General features: G+C 38.3%; 1 long non-coding RNA gene and 1 pseudogene across 4 annotated transcripts; one reads left to right on the top strand and one right to left on the bottom strand.

Annotated features, from left to right (window-relative positions):
• The first annotated feature begins 104 nt into the window (after positions 1-104).
• Positions 105-14,564, top strand: LOC107497623. 4 transcript variants are annotated; one of them, XR_004954401.1, is made up of 5 exons: positions 105-261; positions 5,547-5,655; positions 8,284-8,461; positions 12,337-12,494; positions 13,460-14,564. It is a non-coding gene; the product is annotated as an uncharacterized LOC107497623 (long non-coding RNA). The 4 variants fall into 4 exon arrangements; XR_004954403.1 differs by lacking the exon at positions 5,547-5,655; XR_004954402.1 differs by lacking the exon at positions 5,547-5,655 and having other exon boundaries at positions 8,088-8,461.
• Positions 14,565-15,405: 841 nt separating this feature from the next.
• On the bottom strand, positions 15,406-15,524 carry LOC118611642 (annotated as a pseudogene).
• Positions 15,525-22,451: the final 6,927 nt, after the last annotated feature.

Raw genomic sequence — 22,451 nt, 5'->3', positions numbered from 1 at the left:
TTACAGCCGTAGTTTGGAGCTGCAGAGCCTATGGGAACTGTAGTCCTGGTCAGAAAAGCAGGCACCCCTCCTGGAATGCAAGTGAACTGATTCTTATCAGCTCCAAGCCTCGCTTGGCCACTGAAACTTATCCCGCAGCACCCCGAGAGATTTCTGTAGGTGATACCTCGTCCTCGGAATGCAGAGGGGATGAAACATCAACCTAGCATTTTCATCTTTGTCAATCCATGAGTCCAGGCCTCAGCCTGAGCAGCGCTGAAGGTGAGTGAAAGTACAACCTGATGTCTCCTTCTAGACCGTGTTGAGTACCTGACGGAAGGAATCACGACCAGTGTGTGTGTGTCCTCAGATGAGGGGGAGGCCCCAGCAGAGGAGAGTCAGAACATGCTGAGCTGTGACCACAGGTGTGATTGGGTGTTGTGTATATGTGGATGTGGGTTGCCTTTTTAGGAGGTCAGGGTTGTATCTGTGTATCAGAAATTAACCTCTGAGCCTCATGTTAGGCATTTGTAAAATGATAAGAGGGCATCGTTCTGGAGCATCCATTTTCTATGAAGGTTGAAAAAAAAACTATTATGATAAACAACAAACTGATTTTTATGTTAAAATAGGTATGTTTATTAAAAGGACTAGCGTACATATTCAACATGCTTTTAATTATTTTTTATTTTTAATTTCAGTTGGCATACGATATTATATTTTAGGTCAACAACACAGTGATAATACATTTATATAACTTGCGGAAAGATCACTACAATAAATCTAGTACCCACCTGACACCATACATAGTTATTACATTATGGACTATATTCCTTACGCTATATTTTACATCCCCATAACTATTTTATAACTACCAATTTGTACTTCTTAATCCCTTCCCCTTTCCACCCACCTCCCCAACCCCACCCCCCCATCTGGCAACCTTCAAAATGTTCTCTGTATCTATAAGTTTGTTCCTGTTTTATTTATTTATTTTGCTCTTTAGATTCCACATATAAGTGAAATCATATGACTTTTGCCACTCAGGATGATACCCTCTAGGTCCATTCATGTTGTTGCAGATAGCAAGATTTCATTCTTCTTTATGGCTGAGTAATATTCCATTGTATCTATGGACCACCTCTTCTTTATACATTGATGGACACCGAAGGTGCCTCCAGATCTTGGCTATTGTAAATAATGCTGCAATAAACATATAGATTCACATGTCCCTTCCAAGTAGTGTTCTGGTTTTCATTGGATAAATACCCAGAAGTGGGATTATTGGATCTTTCTTTGCCTCTTGTTAGTCTTTGTTTTAATGTCTATTTTGTGTGATATTAGTATTGCTCCACCGGCTTCTTTGTTTCCATATTTATGAAATATCTTTTCCATCCTTTTATTTACAGTTTGTGTGTGTCTTTTGATCTGAAGTGAGTCTCTTGTAAGCAGCATATGTAAGGATCTTGTTTTCTTACCCATTTATCCACCCTCTCTTTTGAATGGAGCATTTAATCTATTTACATTTAAAGTAATTATTGATAGATATGTCATTATTGCCATGTTATTATTCATATTTTTAATCTTTTTTTTCTTTTTTTTCTTAAAGAAGTTTCTCTAACATTTCTTGTAATACTGGTTGGTGTTGATGAACTCCTTTAGCTTTTTATTATCTGGGAAGCTCTTTATCTGTTCTTAAATTCTAAATGATAGCTTCATTGGCTAGAGTAATCTTGGTTGTAGGTCCTTGCTTTTCATCACTTTGAATATTTCATGCCAATCCCTTCTTGCCTGCAAAGCTTCTGTTGAGAAATTAGCTGACAGTCTTATAGGAGCTCCCTTGTAAGTAACTAACTGTTTTTCTGTTACTGCTTTAAAGATTCTCTTTGTCTTTAATCTTTGCCATTTTAATTACAGTGTGTCTTGGTATGGACCTCTTTGGGTTTATCTTGCTTGAGACTCTCTGTCCTTCTTGGGTTTGTGTGTCTACTTCCTTCACCAGGTTAGGGAAGTTTTTTTGTCATTATTTCTTATTTCAAAACAGTTTTCAATTCCTTGCTCTCTCTCTTTTCCTTTTGATACCCCTATAATGTGAATGTTGTTATGCTTGATGTTATCCCAGAGTTCCTTTAAATTGTCTCTTTTTTTTATTTTTTTTCTTGTTGCTGTTCTGAAATGGTGTTTTCTGCTACCTTATATTCCAAATCACTGATTTAATCCTCTGCTTTATTTAAACTACTTTAACTCCCTCTAATGTATTCATCATTTCAGTTATTGTATTCTTCATTTATAACTGATTTTTTAAATGTTTTCTATCTCCATTTTTATGTTTTCTGTCTCTGTTAAAGTTCTCACTGAGTTCATCTACTCTTCCCCTAAGTTCACTGAGCATCCTTATAACCGGTGTTTTGAACTCTGCATCTAGTAGGTCGCTTGTCTCATTTTTGTTTAGTTCTTTTTCTGAAGCTTTGTTTTATTCTTTCATTTGGGACATGTTTCTTTGCCTCCCCATTTTTGGCTACCTTCATGTGTTGATTTTTATATATTAAATAGGGTTGCTGTTTCCTAGTCTTAGTAAAGTGGTCTTATATAGTACATGTGTTGTGGGATACAGTAGCACAATCTTCCCTGGTAACCTAAGCCAGGTGCTCCAGGTATATCCCTTTAATGGGTCATGTGTGCCCTCTTATTGTAGTTGAGCCGTGGTTGCTCATTTGAGTGTCAACGGGAGAGACTGCCCCTCAGACTGATTGGTTGTGAAGATTGCCCAGTGAGGGGCTGTATCTATGGAGCAGAATTCACTTTAGCAGGTCTCTGGTGCCTGTTCAGTCTTCCCCTTGGGTGTTTGTCCTCAGACGCAGTCCTGGGTGGTGCTTGGGCTTGGTCAAAATTCAGACACTAGGCAGGCTGGCCCTGAGGTCTCCTGGGAGGAGCCCTGCTTCAGGCCAAGGTCTGCTGCAGCCTGTGCGCTGCTCGGGGCCACCTGGCATGAGCCACCAAGCAATCCACAGCTGTCTGCCACATACACTGGGCATAGAGGTGCCTAAGGAGTCCAAGCCATGAACTGAGGCTGGCTGCCCTTAATGCTGAGCTTGGGGATGCTCAGCAAGAGGTATGGGGCACTCTGAGGCCAAATACTGCTTGTTTGAGTTTTGTAAACCTTTGAGAAATTTTAGGAAAGTCCACAGCATGAGCCAAGAAAGGCTGTTTGTATAGAAAAGCCACTGGTATTGGCTTGGGTGCAGTCTTGGAACCACCAGGGTAGGGTGACCAGTGTTAACCAGGTTAATGGAGACTCAGGTATGGTGTTGTCCTCCATTTGCACACTGGGATGAGACAGGGCTCAACATAGGAACAGTGGGGGCTCTGGGGGAAAATGGCATAGAAAAAAGAGGCTTTGTTCATCCCTCTTGCAACCAAGTCAGAGTTGTGACAGAAATACAGAGGAAACAGCAAGCAAAGTCACCTGGGACATAGATGAACAGAAGCACTACAACTAGGGAGAGAAATAAGAAATCTCCCTGCAATGGTTGGAGGTAGGAGGGGGTAAAGACATGAAACAGACCAATCTCAAGTGGCTGAGTAGGACAAAGGCTACAGCAGCAGCAACTGGCAGCTGCAGACACCTCTTAAAGGGGCCATATCTGCGAGCAGACTTTTGCGGTGAGGGACCTGCTCTCTCTGAGCACCAGCACCAGGTTGGCTGCAGGAGGGCAGGGGAAAGGAGGTGAGGGGGCACCAGGGACTAACAGGGGGATACTGAGTGCTATGCAGTGCTGCTATAGCTGAGATATCATCAACCTGGATAACAGAGGTCTCTCTGCCTAGAAGATTCCCTGAAATTCCACCTCCTCCAACTCACAGCCCCACCCAAGCTACATCCAGTTCTGCCCTCAGCAAGTCAGGTGCTCCTTGCTGAGCCAACTCCAAGACTCTCAATGGTGGCAGCTGGCTTTGGTTTCTGGTGTGGTTTCTTGAAGCAACTATTATCATAGTATCTGTGGATTGCTTGCTGAATCTTAACAGGTGGCTCTGAGGAGCACAGGCTGAGGCTAAACATGACCTACAGCTGAACCTCTCTCAGGACTGTGCTGCTTGACACCTACCACACAAAGCCATGCTAATAAGACTGGGAGACTTAGGAGCTTTGCTTAGAAACAGACACAGAAAGGCAGCCAAAATGGGAAGACAAAGAAGCAGAAACCATATGAGAGAACAGAACAGAGATCCAAGAATAATGGAGTCAAGCAATCTCACAGATGCAGAGTTCAAAACACTGGTTATAAAGATGCTCAATGAACTTAGGGGAAGTATAGGTGGATTCAGTGAGAACTTTAACAAAGAGATAAAAAACATAAAAATGGAAATGGAAATTATAAAAGGGAACCAGTCAGAAATGAAGAACACATTACCTGAGATCAAGAGCATATTAGATGAAAAAAAAAACAGAGTGGATAAGGAAGAGAAACGAACCACCAATATAGAGGATGGAGAAGACAAGGACACTCAATCAGAATGGCAAGAAAAAAGCCAAGACTATAATAATAATTTAAGGAGCCTATAGGATACTATTAAATGTAAAAAGATCCATGTCATAGGGTACTGGGAAAAAACAAGATGTTGAAGATTTATTTTAAGAAATAATGCTGGAAAACTTCCCTAACCTGGTGAAGGAAATAGACATAAAACTCCAGAAAGCTCAGAGAGTTCCAAAAAAGAGGCCCACACCAAGACACATCATAATTAAATACCAAAAATTAACTACAAAGAGAGGATCTTAAAAGCAGCAAGAGAAAAGCAGTTAGTTACCTACAAGGGAACTCCCATAAGACTGGCAGCCAATTTCTGAAAAGAAACTGTGCGAGACAGAAGGGCCTGGCACAAATATTCAACATGATGAAAACCCAGGATCTACAACTAAGAATACTTTATCCAGCAAAGCTATCATTTAGAGTCAAAGGACAAAAGAGAGATTCCCAGACAAAAATAAGCTAAAGGAATTCATCAATACCAAGCCAGTATTACAGGAAATGTTGGAGGGACTTTTTTAAAGAAATAAACATGTATCAAAAACATGAATAAAGAATGGTAATAACTACATTCTTATCAATAAGTACATCAAATGAAAAAGAATTAAGTTCTCTAAGCAAAAGATAGAGTGGCTGAATGGATAAGAAACAAGACCCCTATATATGCTGCTGTTGAGAGAGACGCCTGCAGTCCTGGCAGCTGGCAGGATGCCTGGTGCTTGGAGAAACAAGGTCACATTGACTTCTTGCTCTTGGCACAAGGATAAGTAGAGGGAGTAGCTGATAACACAGGGATGGCCTTGAGGCTGAATTTCAGAGTTGACTGTAATCTGTAATTACTAATCTGATTGTAACTAATAAAAATAACAAAGCCAGCTGAGAGAGAGAGAGACAGAGACAGAGACAGAGACAGAGAAATGAGGAGAAAGAGAAAGAGAAAGAGAGATGAGAATAAAAGGCCGTGGAGACAGGGCTTGGGGAAGCTAGCATTGCCATTCATCCCTTCTCCCTTATCAATGTTAGTTAATGCATTTCCAGACTCTGCCTCTTTTTCTTAACTGTCTCCGCAACAATTGACACCCAACGTGGGGCTCAAAGAAGAGGGTGCGGAACTAAGCTGGAAACCAAAGGGATAAGTCCGCTTGTGGTAAGCGATACCTTCAGCATAGTTTTTTAGTTCATTTCTAGATAACACCAGAAACCGAAAGGGGCATGTCCACTCAGAGTAAGCAGTACCTTCGGCATAGTTTAAACATAGGGAATTAGTAAAGGTGAAGAAAAGTCAATTTCATGAATTGTTTTTGTATGTAGGTAGACATTGCTACCGGTTCAAGCCAGAGGGAGAATCCCAATTAAATACTAAAGTGTAGAAACAAATCATAAGAGCTTTGCGGAGAGCTCATCAGCAGGGGGATCCCATCCCTGTTTCTGTTTGGTCTTTATGCACTTTAATTTCTCAGGTTTTACAGCCTCTACAATCTCACTCTGAGGGTGCTGCAACTGACTTGGCAAGACGCCAAAAAGAACCTGAACCTGTTTATCCTATAGATAAAGAGCGAAAGGAGTCTACTGAGTCTTCATCTGAAGAGGAATGTGCAGACGCATTCCTCCTAGTAAAGAGTCATATCAGGTTCTTTTGGCCCTAGTAAAAGCAATAAATCAGAGGTTGAAGCAACTGTAATTGGGGCCAACTGGAGGATATTTTCAAGAACAAAAAAACCCCTCTGCACCACCTGTAAATACTTTATTTGGGGCAGAGCCTTCAGTTGCTGGTCCTGTTTCATTTACTTTTCCCCTTTCACCTGATTTGACTAAGGAAATAATAGATGAAGAGAGTAGTTGAGAAAATGTTTAACACCAGAGATGTTTCTGTTATTTCTCTGCAAATCTTGGTCATCTCAATGGTTATATGTGTTAATGGTGGTAAATTTTCAAATGGCCAACTTCTGCTTCTATAATCTGCTTGTTTGATGTTTAACCAGGGTGTAGTTCTAGGAGATATCCTGTGCAAAGATATGCTAATGGATAACTTCTGCTTCTGTAAATCTGCTTGCTTGTTTGATGTGGCTTTAGGCTTTATGTTACCTCCTCTGGAAGCTCAGGACAGATCTCCTCTGACCCTGTGTGGTAGAGAATCAGTCACCGGCCGGCTAATAAAGGCTCACAATTCATCTCCCTTGGCTCCGTGGGTCTTAGATTTGATCAAACCACAGCAAAAAAGAAGTCAGGAAAATGAAGAATGTTAACAGATATACGAAGAATTAATACTGTCATTCAGCCTATGGGGACTTTGCAACCTGGGCTTCCTAACCTCACCTTAATTCCCCAAAATTGGTTTTTAAAGATTATAGATTTAAAAGATTGTTTTTATACTATTCCTTTACAGCCTCGAGATAGAGAAAAATTTGCATTTTCAATTCCTATTCTAAACAATGTTCAGCCTACTCAATAGAAAGTATTACCCCAAGGCATGCTTAATATTTCTACCATGTGCCTAGCATTTGTGAATATGCCTTTGCAAGAAGTAAGGGAAAAGTTCCCTCAGGGACTTGTGTATCACTACATGGATGATATTCTTTTTAGGCATAAAAGAAAGAAATATTAGAAAATATATTTTCATTTGGAAAAACTGCTGTGGAAAAGTATGGGCTCAAGATAGCTCCTAAGAAAATACAAGATTCTGTTCCTTATCAATATTTAGGGTATAAAATTTTGCAACAGAAAATTACTCCTCAAAAAAATAGAAATTAGGTGAGATGCTCTCAATACTCTTAATGATTTTCAAAAATTATTGGGAGATATTAATTGGCTTCATCCTTCCCTTGCTATCCCCACATAATGCTTTAACTAACTTGTTGTCTATTTTAGAAGGGCCCACTGCATTGGATAGTCCTTGAAAACTCACACTGCTGGTGGAAAAGGAATTTTAAATACTGTATTGTTGAAAGACACTCTTGTAGTCACAAATTTGCATTGCTCAGGTTTCATTATTTTGTGGTAAAGGTTCTTTCTCTAACTTGAAATTTAAAAACTATTAATGATTTCCTTTTTCTTGGTTAATTAGTCAAAAACTTAGGACATTTTAGCATGGAGTCAACAATGAAGATAACATGATTTTGTATTGAAGATGAGAAAAGTAATGACTAAATTACAAATTTCAGTGCTTTTAAAGGTACCTTTCTGTTCCTGTTTCTGTTGACTGGTCACCAGGGGTCTGTGGAGAGACTGGACGCAGTCATAGCTCCCGGACCATGGCCAGGCCGCTGGACGCTGCCTCCTGTGCCCTGTTGTCAAAGTCTGTTTATTGTCTTTGGTCTTGTCTAAATAGTAGGTGGCAAACTTCTCTGGGTCCACCTACATCCCAGTAATTGTTCTTGTCTGAATGTCTGTTTTGTATTCTCTGTTTTGTGTTTTCTGCGCAAGCGCTGGGGGGAAACCAGAGTTCACAGAAGACCCCCTTGGGGTGTCTCCTCCGACATTTCAAAAAAAATATGCTTATAAAACAAAAGGGGGGAATATGGAATACCCCAAGACAAAGGCTTAATAGAGCATTATACACTTTAAATTTTTTTAAATCAGGTTGAACCAGGCAGCAGTCCTGGCCCCACTCCGGCAATTGGCTACCCCGGTTGGAGGAGGAACCCAGAGGCCATTCATGGTCTATGTCCCGTTCTCCACCAGTGATCTGTACAATTGGAAACACCAGAATACCTTATTCTCAGAGAAACCCCAGGGATTAACCTCTCTCCTAGAAGCTATTTTCTTTATCCACCAGCCGACCTAGGACGACTGTCAGCAACTCCTCCAGGTCCTGTTTACCTCAGAGGAGAGAGAGCAGATCCGGAAGGAGCCTGCTAAAGCGGTATTAGAGCCCAACGGGCAGCCTTCCACCAATCCGGCCCACATCCAGTATATTCTCCCGAACACCTGTCTACCATGGGATCCCAACCAAGGTAAGGAGGGTCTCCAACGGTATCACCACCTTTTGCTCCAGGGCCTCCAGTCTGCCGCCCGAGGACCCACTAACTTATCTAAGATAAGCGAGGTCATCCAAACTAAGGATGAGTCACCGACGACGTTCCTGGAACAACACTTAGAGTCTTACCGGTTATATACCCCTATTGACTTGGAGGACCCTAATAATAGGAGGGCTGTGAATTTAGCCTTTGTCAGTCAGTTGGCTCCAGATATTAGAAAAAAAAAACTGCAAAGGATAGAAGAGTTTGAAGGAAAGAACCTATCTGAGCTGGTTGAGATAGCCCAATGTGTGTTATGAGGTAGATATAACACAGACTAAGAAGACAACCAAGGTCCTGCTTGCAGCCATCCAAGAAGCCCAGCCAAAGGTACTGCCAGGAAAAGGCAGAGGCTGAGAACAGGCACCCAGGGCAAACAATGGACCCAGGAGAGTCAGGTTAGAGAAGGACCAATGCACGTATTGCAAAAAAGGGGGACATTGGAAGAATAAGTGCCCTGAAAAAGGACAAGACCTAAAAAAGGAGGCCTGCTTCATCCTCTTCGAGGACGCAGAATGAGGAGTTCCTGAAAACTGTCGCACTCAATCCAGATACCCTACTGCCTGATGATGACCCTCGCCAAACCCTGCATGACTGCCTTGAGGTCCTAAAGAATGTCACCTGCACCAGACCGGACCTGACAGACAGCCCTTGGCCGAATCCAAACGCTACTCTATTTACGGATGGAAGTAGCCTCATCTCAGAAGGAGTTGGGTATGCCGGGGCTGCAGTGGTTACCACTGAGACTGTCATCTGGATATAAGCCCTAAGCCATGGAACTTCAGCTCAGTGAGCTGAACTAGTAGCAGTGACTCAAGCTCTGTGGTGGGGTGAAAACAAGACTGTTAACATCTACTCAGGATGGACTGAAGCCTTCCCCACCAAGCAGGAGACCACTCAGGTAGTAGCAAAGAAACTGGTCTTAGAAATAGTGCCTCGATTTGGCCTGCCCATAACACTGGGGTCCGACAATGGCCCGGCGTTCATCACCCATACCAGCCAATCTCTAGCAAAGGTGTTAAGGATCAATTGGAAATAACATTGCATTTATAGGCCTCAGAGTTCAGGGCAAGTAGAAAGGATGAATAGAACCTTAAAGAAGACCTTAACTAAGTTCAAGCTGGAAACTGGCGAAAACTGGGTAAGCCTTCTTCCCTTCACCCTATTAAGGGCACGGTGCACCCCTACTGTAAGGGAATCACACCCTATTGTAAGGGCATCACGCTTTGTGAAATAATGTTTGGTCACTGCTTAAGTCTTTGTAAGCTCTCTCTCTCTCACACACATGGCAGGAGACCCACCAACTGGTCTCTGCCACCAGAACAACCTCTCAGTATCCTCTCCAGCCACACAACCACACGCCAGGCGATTGGATCTGGTTGAGAAAAGGACAGCCTGCTTCTCTTGAGCCCTGCTGGGATGGATCTTTCCCTGTCATCCTCACAACACCCACCATGATCAAGGTAGCTGGACGCCGTCATTGGATTCACCATACCAGAATCAAGGCTGCGCATCCACCACAGACATCAGAACAATGGACCCTGCGTCAGACAGAGGACCCACAAAAAATAAGACCATCTTAATTCTCTCCATCCTAAATCTGGAAGAGATTCTTAAGAAGCCAAGGATTAAGAAAGACTCAGGCCTCTGTATTCTCAGTTATGCTGAATTAAAAATTCAGCAAAAATAAAAGGGGGATATGTTGTGAGAGACACCTGCAGTCCTGGCAGGATGCCTGGTGCTTGGAGTAACAATGTCACATTGACTTCTTGCTCTAGGCACAAGAATAAGTAGCGGGAGTAGCTGATAACAGGGTGATGGCCTTGAGGCTGAATTTGGGAGTTTACTGTAATCTGTAATTACTAATCTGATTGTAACTAATAATAATAACAAAACCAGCTTTGTGAAAGAGAATAAAAGGCCATGGAGACAGGGCTGGGGGAAGCTACTATTGGCATTCATCCCCTCTCCCTTATCTATGTTAGTTAATGCATTTCCAGACTCCGACTTGATCTTCCTAACCGTCTCCGCAACATACTGCCTGCAAGAGACTCACTTCAGATTAAAAGATACACAGACTAAAAGGGGATGGAAAAGATACTGCCTTGATGGACCATGAGGATATTGCACTGAATGAAATGGGAAAGAGAGAGAAAGACATATTTCACAGAATTTCATGTATAGGTGGAACCAAAAGAAGAAATAAATAACAAAAGCAGTAATAAATTCATAGATACAGAGAATATTTTGAGGGCTACTAGATGGGAGAAGGATTGAAGAGATAGGAAAAAAAAGCAAAGGGATTGTTGTGGTGTGATCAAATTTAAGACCCACGGAGCCAATTGAGATTAATTATGAGCCTTTATTAGCTGGCCAGCGACTGACTCTCCCCACTAGAGAATCAGCCCTGAGCCTCTAGAAGGAACAGCTTAAAAAGCCCCAAAACCCCCTCTAGCAAGCAAGCAGGTTTACAGAAGCAGAGGCTGGTCATTAACATATCTTAACACAGGATAATGACACCCTTAACATTAGCATATCTTTGCACAGAATATCTCCTAGAACTACACCTTGTTGAACATTAAACAATGGAAGCAGAAGTTGGTCATTTGAAAATTTTCTACCCTTAACAGGAGTAAGAGGTACAAATGGATAGTCGCAGAATAGATAAGGAGATGTAGAGTGTAGCATGGGGAAGATGGTTAATAATATAATAAATATGTAAGGGGGGGAGAGGGGTACTCGATTTAATGGGGTGACTGCTTTGTGAGTTATATGGATCTCTGCTAGGTTATGCAACTGAAACTAGTATATTATTGTATGCCAACTATAATTGAAAAAAACTAATTGAATTGTACAATGTAAACATGAGCAACTAATCGTCTATTATATATCAATAAAGCTGGGGAGAAATTTTAAAAGATTAGCAAGTTAAAAAAAAGTAGAAATGCAAAAATAAATCATAATCCAGTTGATTTTATCAAAACATAGAGTCTCAATATTTAAAATGTCCAGGATACAATCCAAAATTATTTGATATGCAAAGAACTAGGAAGATGTGATCAATTATCAAGGGAAAGAAAAATCAACAGACACCAAAGTAAAGACTTAAATGTTTGGATTATCAGATATACTTTAGGACAATTATTATCACTATGCTATATTTCATTCTTGAAATGAATGGAAATATAGAATTTTTGAAAAGAGACACTATGAAAATAGCTAAGTGGAAATAATAAAACAAATATACAGTACCTGAAATTTAAAAAAATATTATATGGACTCAAATGCAGAACAGATAACAGAGAAAAAAGTCAGTGAACTTGTAGATCAATAAAAATTATTCAATTTGAAGAACAAAAAAAGGATTGAGAAAAAATGAACAGATCCTTAGCAATTTGTTGGACAATATCGAATTCTCTAAATTTTGTGTCATTGGAGTTCCAGAAGATGAGGAAAGAGAGATTGATGCAGGGAAAAAATATGTAAAGAACTTATGGCTGAAATTTTCTGAAATTTGGAAGACATAAATTTACAAGTTCAAGTAGCTTGGTGAACCCCAAACAGGATGAACTCAAAGAAAATCAGGCCCAGACACATCATAATCAAATAGCTGCAAAAACAAAGATAATATAATTTGAAAGCAAAAAAATCTATATAATAACATATTACACATTAGGGGAACGATGATTAAAATGTTTGTGGATTTCCCATCAGAAATTTTAGAACCCAGAGGATAGTAAAACAATATGAAGTTCTGGTTAAAAAACTAAGTGCCAATCCATAACTTTATAACCAGTGGAAATATCTTTCAGAAACTAAGGTGAAATAAAGGCATTCTCAGATAAAGGAACTCTAAGAACACAAGCATCTTGCTCTAAGAAAAATGCTGGAGGAAAACCCAAAGGTGGAAATAAAATGAAAGGAGGGAGGAACTTGGATCTTCAGAAAGTAAGAAAGACCAACATAAATGGTAAATACCTAAGAAAATATGACACTATTTTTCTCTTCTTCAATTCCTTAAAATATGTATGACTGTTCAAAAAGTATTACATTGTCTGGTATGGTTTTTATTGTAATAGATGTAATACATATGACAACTATAAAATGCAGTGGAGAAGGTAATGGAACACATATAGTTTTAAGTCTTATGCATTTTACTTGAAGTAGTTAAATTTAACTCTTAAGTAAACTGTGATAACATAAGAATGTATATTGTATACCTAGAGGAACCACTAAAAAACATACAAAGAGATAAAGCTAAATAGACCATACTAAATGAAAATGTAATACTAATATGTACTCTAATGGAAAACTGCTTCTCCACTCACAACACATCTGACATCAAATGTGTGGGGTTTTTTTCTCCACATCAATCAATTTTCCAACTTTCTGGACCCAAGCTGGTATGATTTAATTCAGTTCTGACAAAAACTACCCAGGGTTTACGGGTTCAGTCCCACAGGAGTGCCCTCACTTCAGATGCCAGTTTCAAGTAATGAGTTCCAGGGTACCCACATTTCTGTCCAACTTGGCTACAAAGTCAAGAGCTTCCACAACTCCCCTCAGTTTTAATAATTTGCTAGAATGACTCGTGAAACTCAGAAAAATGTTAACATGTTTACCAGTTTATTATAAAGGATATTATAAAGGATACTGATGAAAAGCCAAATGAAGAAATACGTTGGACAAGTTTTGGAAGCATCCCAAGTGCAAGAGCTTCTTTCTCCGTAAATTTGGGGTGCACTACTCTCCCAGCATATAGATGTGTTCACTAATCTAGAAGCTCTGCAAAACCCCTACTTCAGGGATTTTTATGGAGGCTTTATTATATAAGCATGAAGGACTAGTAACAATGTCCAGCCCTTCTCCTATCCCTGGAGGATGAGGGGGTGGGGTTGAAGTTCCAAGATTCTAATCACAGTTTCATCTTTCTAGTGACTAGCTCCCATCGTGAAGCTCTTCAGAACCCACCAAGAGTCACCTCATTAGAACAAACGATGCTGCTATTGTCCAAGAAATTCCAAGAGATTTAGGAGCTCCGTGTGAAACATTCCTATCACCACTGTCACTCGGGAAGTTATAAGGTTTTTAGGAGCTCTATGTCAAGACTGGGGTCAAAGACCAATTATTAGAACAAAAGATGTTTCTAGCACCCCCCATCAGTCAGGAAATGACAAGGGTTTTAGGAGCTTTCTGTCAGGAACCAGAGTCAGAAAACAAACATATATTTCTTACTATGACACAATTCATGTAATTCAAAAGAAAAAAGGAGAGAACAGAAGAACAAAGCACAGAAGAGCTAACATAAAACAAGTGGTAGACCTAAATCTCACCTTATCAATAATTACATTAAATGTAAAGGGTCTTAATACACCAAATAAAAGGCAGATTTTCTCAGATTACATTGAAAAAAAATATTTCTCAACTATATCCACCTGAAATACAATGATATAGCTAGATTAAGGATAAAAGGGTGGAAAAAGATATGACAGGCAAACATTAATAAAAATTAACTTGTAATGGCTACATCCATATCAGACTTAGTAGATTTCCAAAACAAGGGAAAATTGCTGGGTATAAAGAACAGAGTGAAAAATTTTGCAAAGAATTTATAGAAATCTAAGGGATTTATGGAACAATATCAAAAGGTCTAACATTCATGTCAGTGGAGTCCCAGAAAGAGAATAACATGCTGAAAATATATTTGAAAAAATAATGGCTAAAAACTTCCTAAGTTTCATGAAAGACATAAATCACAAGTCCAAGGAGCTTTGGAAACACCAAACAGAATAAATTCTAAGAAAATCATGCCCAGACACATCAAAATTAGACTGCTAAAAAATAAAAATATTGAAAAAATTGAAAGTGGTCAGACAAAATAATGCATTACACATAAGAGAATAATAAATCAAATGGTTAGGGACTTCTTATGAGAAAAAATAGAGGCCAGAAGACAAGGAAACGACATTCTGAAAGTACTAATAAAAAAGGACTGCCAATCAATAACTCTCTATCCATTGAGCATATCCTTTAAGACTAAGGTGAAATAAAAATATTCTTAGATGAAGGGAAACTAAAAAGAATTCATTGCCAATATTTCTGCTCTAAAAGAAATGCTAAAGGAGGTTCATTAGGCTGAATTAAAATAAAAGAAATGGAAAACTTGGAATGTCAGGAATTAAAGAAGACCAATAAAAATGGCACATATCTGGTGAAATATAAAAAGATAATCCATCTCTTTGAGGGTTGTCAATGTATATAGATTTAACAACTCCAGCATAAAATGGAGAAAGGAAGACTTTATGGTCGTGAGGCTTACATTTTAAAGTGGTAAAATGCCAACTCTAAGTAGACTAGGAGCACTTAGATATGTATATTATAATCTTTAGAACAACCACTAAAAAATAATAGATAATTTTTTAAAAAGCGATAGATAAAATAGAATATTACAAAATATATAATGAATCCAAAAGAAGACAGGAAAGGGGAACAGAAAAACGAGGGGAAAAGGGTAAAAGAAAAACAATTATAAAATTATGAACTTTAACTATATCTATAATTACATTAAATATAACTGGCCTAAACATAACAAACACAACAAATAAAGGAGATTGTAAGATTGGATTTTTAAACATATAGTTAAAATAAGTTTCTTTTGACAGAATAGTTTTTTATTTAAGTACAATTTACATAACAAAATTAACCATTTTTACATGTATCATTTCATAGCATTTAGTACATTCACAATATTGTGCAAGTGTCATCTGTATCTGGTTCCAGAACATTTTCTTTTTTTTTTTTTTTAAGTGAGGCAACCCTTGGTTGACCTCACAGATTGCAAAGACCTTGTCAGTTTACGATCCCTTATTTTTTTATTTTTATGACTGCAACACCTGGTCTTCCTAGGTGGTCTCCCATCCAAGTACTAACCAGGACCAACCCTGCTTAGCTTCCAAGATCAGATGCGATCAAGCTTGTTCAGGGTGGTATGGCCATAGACTCCAAAACATTTTCATTTCCCTAAAAGGAAATTCCATACTTATTAAGCGGTCACATGCCATTCTTCCAACACCTGGCAAACACTAATCTGCTGTCTAAATAGATTTACCAATTCCGAATATTTCACATAAAATAAATCATACAATATGTGACCTTTGTGTCTGAATTGTTTCACTTAATATCCTTTTAATGTTCATTGATATTTTAACACCAGTAATTCATTTATTTTTATGACTAAATACTATTCCATTGTATGATGGATATACCACATTTTGTTTATACATTCATCAGTTAATAGATTGGCTTTTGGTTATTATGAAAACTTATGCTATGAACATTCTTGTACAAATTTTTGTTTAAACACCTGTTTTCAGTTCTTTAGGTATATCTCTAGAAATAGAATGTCTGGATCACATGGCAATTCTATGTTTTTCTATGAAAAACCACCAAACTGTTTTCCAGAGTAGCAGCACTATTTTAAAGTCCCTCCAGCAATTCAAAAGCGTCCACGTTCTTGTCAACATTTGTTATTTTCCATTGTTTAGGTTATCATCCTAGTGGATGTGAAGTGGTCTCCTTTTGCTTTTGATTTGCATTTTCCTAAAGAGTAGTGACGTGGAGCATCTTGCCATGTGCTTTTTGAACGTTTATATATCTTCTTTGGAGAAAAAGGACTCTTAAGTTACAGGCCCATTTTTATTGGGTTATCTTTTTGTTGTTGAATCATGAATTCTGGATACTAAACCCTTATCAGATATATGATCTATAAACATTTACCTCATTCTGTATGTTGTTTTTTCACTTTTATTATAGTATCTTTTGATGCACAAACTTCAATTTTGATGATATCCAATTTACGTTTTTCTTTTGTTGCTTGAGCTTTTGGGGTCATATCTAAGAAATGATTACCAAATCTAAAGTCATGAAAATTTACCCTTATGTTTTCTTCTGGGAAGTTTTATGGTTTTACCTCTTATGTTTAGGCCTTTGATCCATTTTGAGTTAATTTTTGTCAATGGTGTCAGGTAAAAATCCAGCTTCATTCTCCTGCATTGATTTAGCCAATACCATTTTTCTAAGAGACTATTCTTTCCTCAATTGAATGGCCTTAGCGTTCAGTCAAAAATCAATTGCCCATAGATGTATGAGTTCATTTGTGGACTCTAATTCTATCCCATTAACTAATCTCTATTATTATTCTAGTAACATACTGCTTTAATTACTGTAGCTTTGTAGTCAATAGAGAAATATATCTCTTCCCAAGTTTCTTTCTTCCTTGGCTTTTCAGTCTGTCTACTGGCTCTATTATTTCTTGTCACAGGTGACTGTGGGTAGTTCATGCCTTTAAATGCTTTTGACAAAAGCCTCTCAAGTGGTCACTCCAGCCAACCCTTAGAGTTCTGAGAGGGGAGAGGAGAAACAAAGGCAGGCCTCTGTGCTGATTACTCAGAGAGCTACAGGTCAAAACCAGAACAATTCTTTGAGGACAAAGTCTGTATTGCTCAACTACAATACGAACCGTACCAGAAATTCAGGCCACCGTACCCACAGCCACCTCTGAACTGGGGGGATAGTAGGTAAGTAAGCGACAATGCCATAATTTTTTCTTATTGAAAATTAGCAGCAGTTTTTTTTTTTTTTTTTATTAAGCACTCCCCTAGTTTTGTAATTTTTTAAGTTAGATTCCAGAGTTTCGAAAAAGCTGATTCTGACCATTTGGCAGCTTAATCGTTGCTTCAGTAGAGGGATGGAACTGTGGAGCTCCCTTCTCCATCATTCTCAGTGACATCACACCCATTTCTATCAAATTTTGTTTTATATATTCTACAGCTCTGTTGTGTGGTACACACGTATTTAGGATTTCTATATTTGAATAGACATTCCTGGAGGATATTTTCACTAAGCAAAGAATTATGGATTTAACAGTTTGTTTCCTTTCACTTCCTATAAATGTGCTATTTCCTCCATGACTTCTGATGAGAAATCTGTCAGACTGAAAAGGTGTCATTCCTCTCACTGCTTTTAAGATTTTTTTCTTTATATTTAGTTTTAAGAGGTTTGATTATAATGTGTCTTGGTTTGGATTTCTTTGGGTTTTACTGTTTGGTTTTTATTGAGCTTCTTGAATCTGTAGGTATATATCTTTTGCCATATTTGGGACATTTTCAACCATTTCTTCAACTACTTAGTCCTGCCCTCATTTTCCCTTCCTTGTGTGACTCCTACAACATGAATTTTAGATTCTTTATTATTTCATATGTCTCTGAGACTTTTTCTTTACAGTCTATTTTTCTCTCTGCTTTCAAATTGAATTATTTCTGTTGTCTGTCTTCAAATTCACTGAATTGTTCCTCTGTACATTCCATACTACTGTTGAGCTCATCCACTGATTTTTTTTTAAGTTATTTTTCAATTTTAAAATTTCCATTTAGTTTTTCTTTTTGTCTTCTATTTCTTGCTAACACTTTCTACTTTTTTGTTTCAGACATGTTTGCAATTGCTGATTAAAGTATATTAATGACGGCTCCTTTAAAATCTTTGTCATGTCATTCTAATGTCTCTGTTATCTGTTGGCATCTATTGATATTTTTAATAGACTTTATTTTTTAGAGCAGTTTTAGGTTCACAGCAAAATATCTATTTTTATTTAAGTTGAGATTTTCCTGGTTTTGATATTGTGATTTTCTACTGAAATGTGGACATTTTTGGCATTTGGGGCATATTGTGAGACTAGATCTTATTTAAACCTTCAGTTCTAGCTGGCTCCCTCTGACACTGTCATGGCTGAGAGAGCAGAGACACTACCTTGTTTCTGCCAGATGTGGGTAAAGTCTAGGTTCCTCACTCAGCTTTGACATCTGAGGAAGGCCTCCTTATTATTGCTGAAAAAGAGTGGAAGTTTCAGCTCCCCATTAGGCATCTACTGGTAACCACCCTGGCTAGGACAAGTAAAACTGTATCACTGTTCCCCGGGTGGTCTCCACTGACCCTACAGGGGTGTGTTGTGGCCTTGTTATCACTGGGCAGTAGTGAAAGTCCTAACCCTCCAGTAAGCCTCCCTGACATCATCCAGTAGGGAGACTGAAGGGTGGAGGTGCCTCATTACTGCTGGGTTGGGGTAGGAGTCCCAGCTCCCAAAAATAGTCTATATTGACAGAATGGAGTGGGGTGCTGTCTTATAACCACTGGTGGAGATGAAAGTCCCAGCTCCTTATTCATCCTTTTCTGACACCTCTCCTGTGAAGAGGAGATGGGGTGGAAGCATCCTTTTACAGCCTGGCAAGAGTGGAAATCTAGGGCCCCCATAGAATCTTTGCACATATGGGCGGAACCAGTTTTTCCTGTGGTGTTTGGCTGAAGTAGAGAGGTAAAAGTTTCCTGTCTTACTAGGCAGTCCTTTTCTCTGTTCTTTGGTTAGAGAAAGCAGGCTTTTCTTGTTGTTTTATTTTATTTTTTCTGTCTGCAGTAATTGACATTTCCGAACTGCCAGCTTCTTCAGCTGGGATACAAGTCTGGGATACATGAGGCAAAAAGAAAACCAAGAGAACTCACCACCATGTTATTTCATTTATATGTTTCTCCTTTTCCCTCACAATTTGTGTCATCTCAGGCCAGCAGTGGTTTGAAAAGAATTACCTGTTATGTAAATTTCTAAGTGACTACACTTCATAAACTTGGTGTGAATATTGACACATTATAAAGTTTTTAGAACAGTGCCTGGCAAATATTAAAGACTTAATTATTGGAATTATTCTGAAATCTGTGATTCCTGAGTGGACAAATGCAGAGAGGAATAAGAAAGGTTCAGTGGAAGAGTAAGAGCTGATCTCTGCCTTTGATGATTAACACATTTTGATAGCTGATAATTGAGCATTATAGTAGATGCACATTCCAAACAGAAGAAAAGGCATAAGAAAAATTGCTTATGTGGAAAAATGCAATGTGAGTTCTGGGACCATCAAACAATCTATTTTTACTTAATATATAGAGTACATAAATAAAAAATGAAAAAACATGAAAGACCCTGAAGGTGAGTAGTTCAGATTGTTCTCTACAGGAATCGAAGAATGGTAAACATTTATTCTGAGTTATGCCTATGGGAAAACCAGTTACCTTTTCGATTTTTAACATGCAAATGAAGATTGCATGTTTACCCAATGACACTTTCTGTATGGCTCTATCATCTCAAAAAATTTGCTTTTCCTGCCATTTCCTCCCTGGATTATCTATTAGCCTGGATTCCTTCAATTATCTCAGCAACTTAGACAACCATTCAACCATTTCAATAAAATGAAGTTAGAAAAAAATTAAAACTGGTTCTGGTAATAAGTGAAAAAGATGAATGTGTCTGGCTGCAGTTAGTCCAGAGACTTTACACCAGAAAGCCAAAGAGAACTGTAGGCCTCTTCAGCCTCACTTTTCAGTCCTAAACCGTACTTCCCCTCTACTTCTGTCTGTGCCCTTAGAAATGCCAGTCATAACACAAACAGTGCCAATGTGCTAAACTTCACTAAAGTTTTACTTCCACATCCTGCATTAACTTAGCCATGCTTTTTCTAAGAATTTCTCTTTCTCTACAAGGCTTGAGTTGATGTTGCTCATTTCCCATGCCTCATACCCCATGGATCCCAGAAAAAGCACGGGGGTGGAGGGGGTGTTATTTTTTATTGCTTGCACATACACATTTCTATACCTCATCCTCACAATGAAGTCCTTTAGTGAGAGCTGTATCAATGCTTATACCCTTTCTATACTGGAACTACTGGAACTTGCTCAAAACTCATTCTGAAATATAGTTTTGATAAAATCCATGAATCTATTTTGTAGTGGTAGGGTTAAGGAAGTTGTTGCATTCCAGCTATATTTGCTCAAACTTATGCTGGTAATTTTAAGGACTTATATATCTAAGCTTATTTCCACAGAAACTGCTTTTTCAGCTAGGTTTAATGATTTCAAGGTTATGGATTGGATTATGTCTCCAAAAAGGTATGGTTAAGTCCTAACCGTGGTACCTGTGACGGTAACTTTATTTGAAAACAGGGTCTTAGTAGATGTAATGAAGTTAAAATGAGATCATACTGGATTAGGGCAGGCCCTAAACCCAATAACTTATGTCCTTATAAAGACAGGGAGGTTTGGAGACACACAAAGAGCCACATGAATAGATTGAAGTGGTGAGCAACTACAAGCCAAGGAATGCCTGGCCCCACAAAAGTTTAAGATGCAAGGAAGGATTCTTTCCTAGAGCCATGATAAAAATCATCATGGCCCTGATTGCACATGTGGATTTTGGACTTCTAGCTTCCAGAAATGTGAAAGAGCAAGTACTAAACTTGGTGGCTTGTTAACAAAATACTTGCTGGTTTGTTTTAAATTTGGTGGGATTTTGCCACAGCAGCCCTAGGAAGCAAACTCCTCATTCACTGAAAATTTTAACACCAGTTTTTGAATTTTCTTTCTCTAGTGCCTTGAGAAACTTAACCAATTGGCTGGTTCTTCTTATATATATTTTCACAATGGTAGAGAATAGAAGCGAATAAGAACTTATGTGTATTATAAACTTAAGTTTAGAGGGTAAGTATATATCAGTTTCATTTATGCAATCACATTTGAAAGCTTAAATATAAACAAAATTTTTCCAGTAGAATTCAAAGTTGGCCAAGCAGGAATTCTACAAGGAATGCAATACACTTTCATCATTCACTTTTATTACATAATACATTTACTTTTTTAAAAAGATAGAAATAAAGTAGTAAAAAAAGAAATCGGCCACAATCCTAGTTATTCAGGATAACCATCCTTCCTCATATTTTATTCTGAATCTATATAGAAAGGCTATTGCATAGAAAGTTACTTATTTTACATCATTTCGTTGGCTTCCCTACCATGCCCTAGGAAATTACTGCTTTTATTGCACTGTAAAAACACAAAAGAAAGTGACTTGAGGATAATAAAAATTGTCATGTGGTTTTCCTACTCCACTCTATTCATGTTTCTTAGCACTCCTGAGTTAGGGGAGATTCGCCTTTAAGGTACTGTAAAAAAAAAAAAGGATTCTCAAAAAGGGTGTGAGCCCTCCAACTTTCACAAAGCCTCATGGGAAGGCCAGGCTGAATGGTTACCCATAATTCATGAGGAAATAGAGCCCTGAGTAGAAAGAACCAGGTCAAAGCCATTACACAATTTAGAAGCTATTGCTTCTAAAAAACTCCACCTCTCATCCTTTTAGGCATTTAAGAATAAGGGATTAAAAAAATGATAAAAATTATCATGAGTGTATCTTGAATTGGCTTTGCTCTAGTTTTAAAATAGCTGGTAAATATGTCAGTTTCTCTCTGTGGGTCTTTTAATTTTTGCTTTATGAATATTCTCAGGCTATATTATTTAGGAACATACAAGGTTAGAATCATATCTTCCTGGTCAATTAAAATTTACCATTCTCTAGTAACTTTATCTCTGTTTTTGCCTAAAGACCATTTTGTCTGATATTTAAATACAACAGCTTTCTCTTTGTTATTATCTGCCTGCTATATGTTTTCCTGTATCTTTTCTCAATAAAAGTCTCTCAAGTCTGATATTTCTTAGGGTAGAAAATAATCACTTGAGAAAAGCCACCATTAGTATGTTCTAAGTCAACTACACAATACCCCCAGCACATGCAATTCAAATTGGACACATCTTAGGGATGTCTGAAATGGGTTTTGTCTGATGAGAAAAAAGGAATTTTTACTGAAAAACTTCAAAACCTTAAATATTTTATTGGGAACCTATGAGCATGCTTCAACTCTTAAATATACTTCCTTTTATCTTCTCAAATTTTACACAAAAAACTTCCATCTGATACTTCACTACGAAAATATATTTAACCAGATGGGAACTCCTTTTATTCTCTCCACCACCAAATTCTCATATCTGCTTGCATTGACAC

This window comes from Rousettus aegyptiacus, unplaced genomic scaffold (genome assembly GCF_014176215.1).
Source record: "Rousettus aegyptiacus isolate mRouAeg1 unplaced genomic scaffold, mRouAeg1.p scaffold_m13_p_14, whole genome shotgun sequence".
NCBI lineage: Eukaryota > Metazoa > Chordata > Mammalia > Chiroptera > Pteropodidae > Rousettus > Rousettus aegyptiacus.
This window is presented reverse-complemented; position numbering and strand designations above follow the sequence as displayed.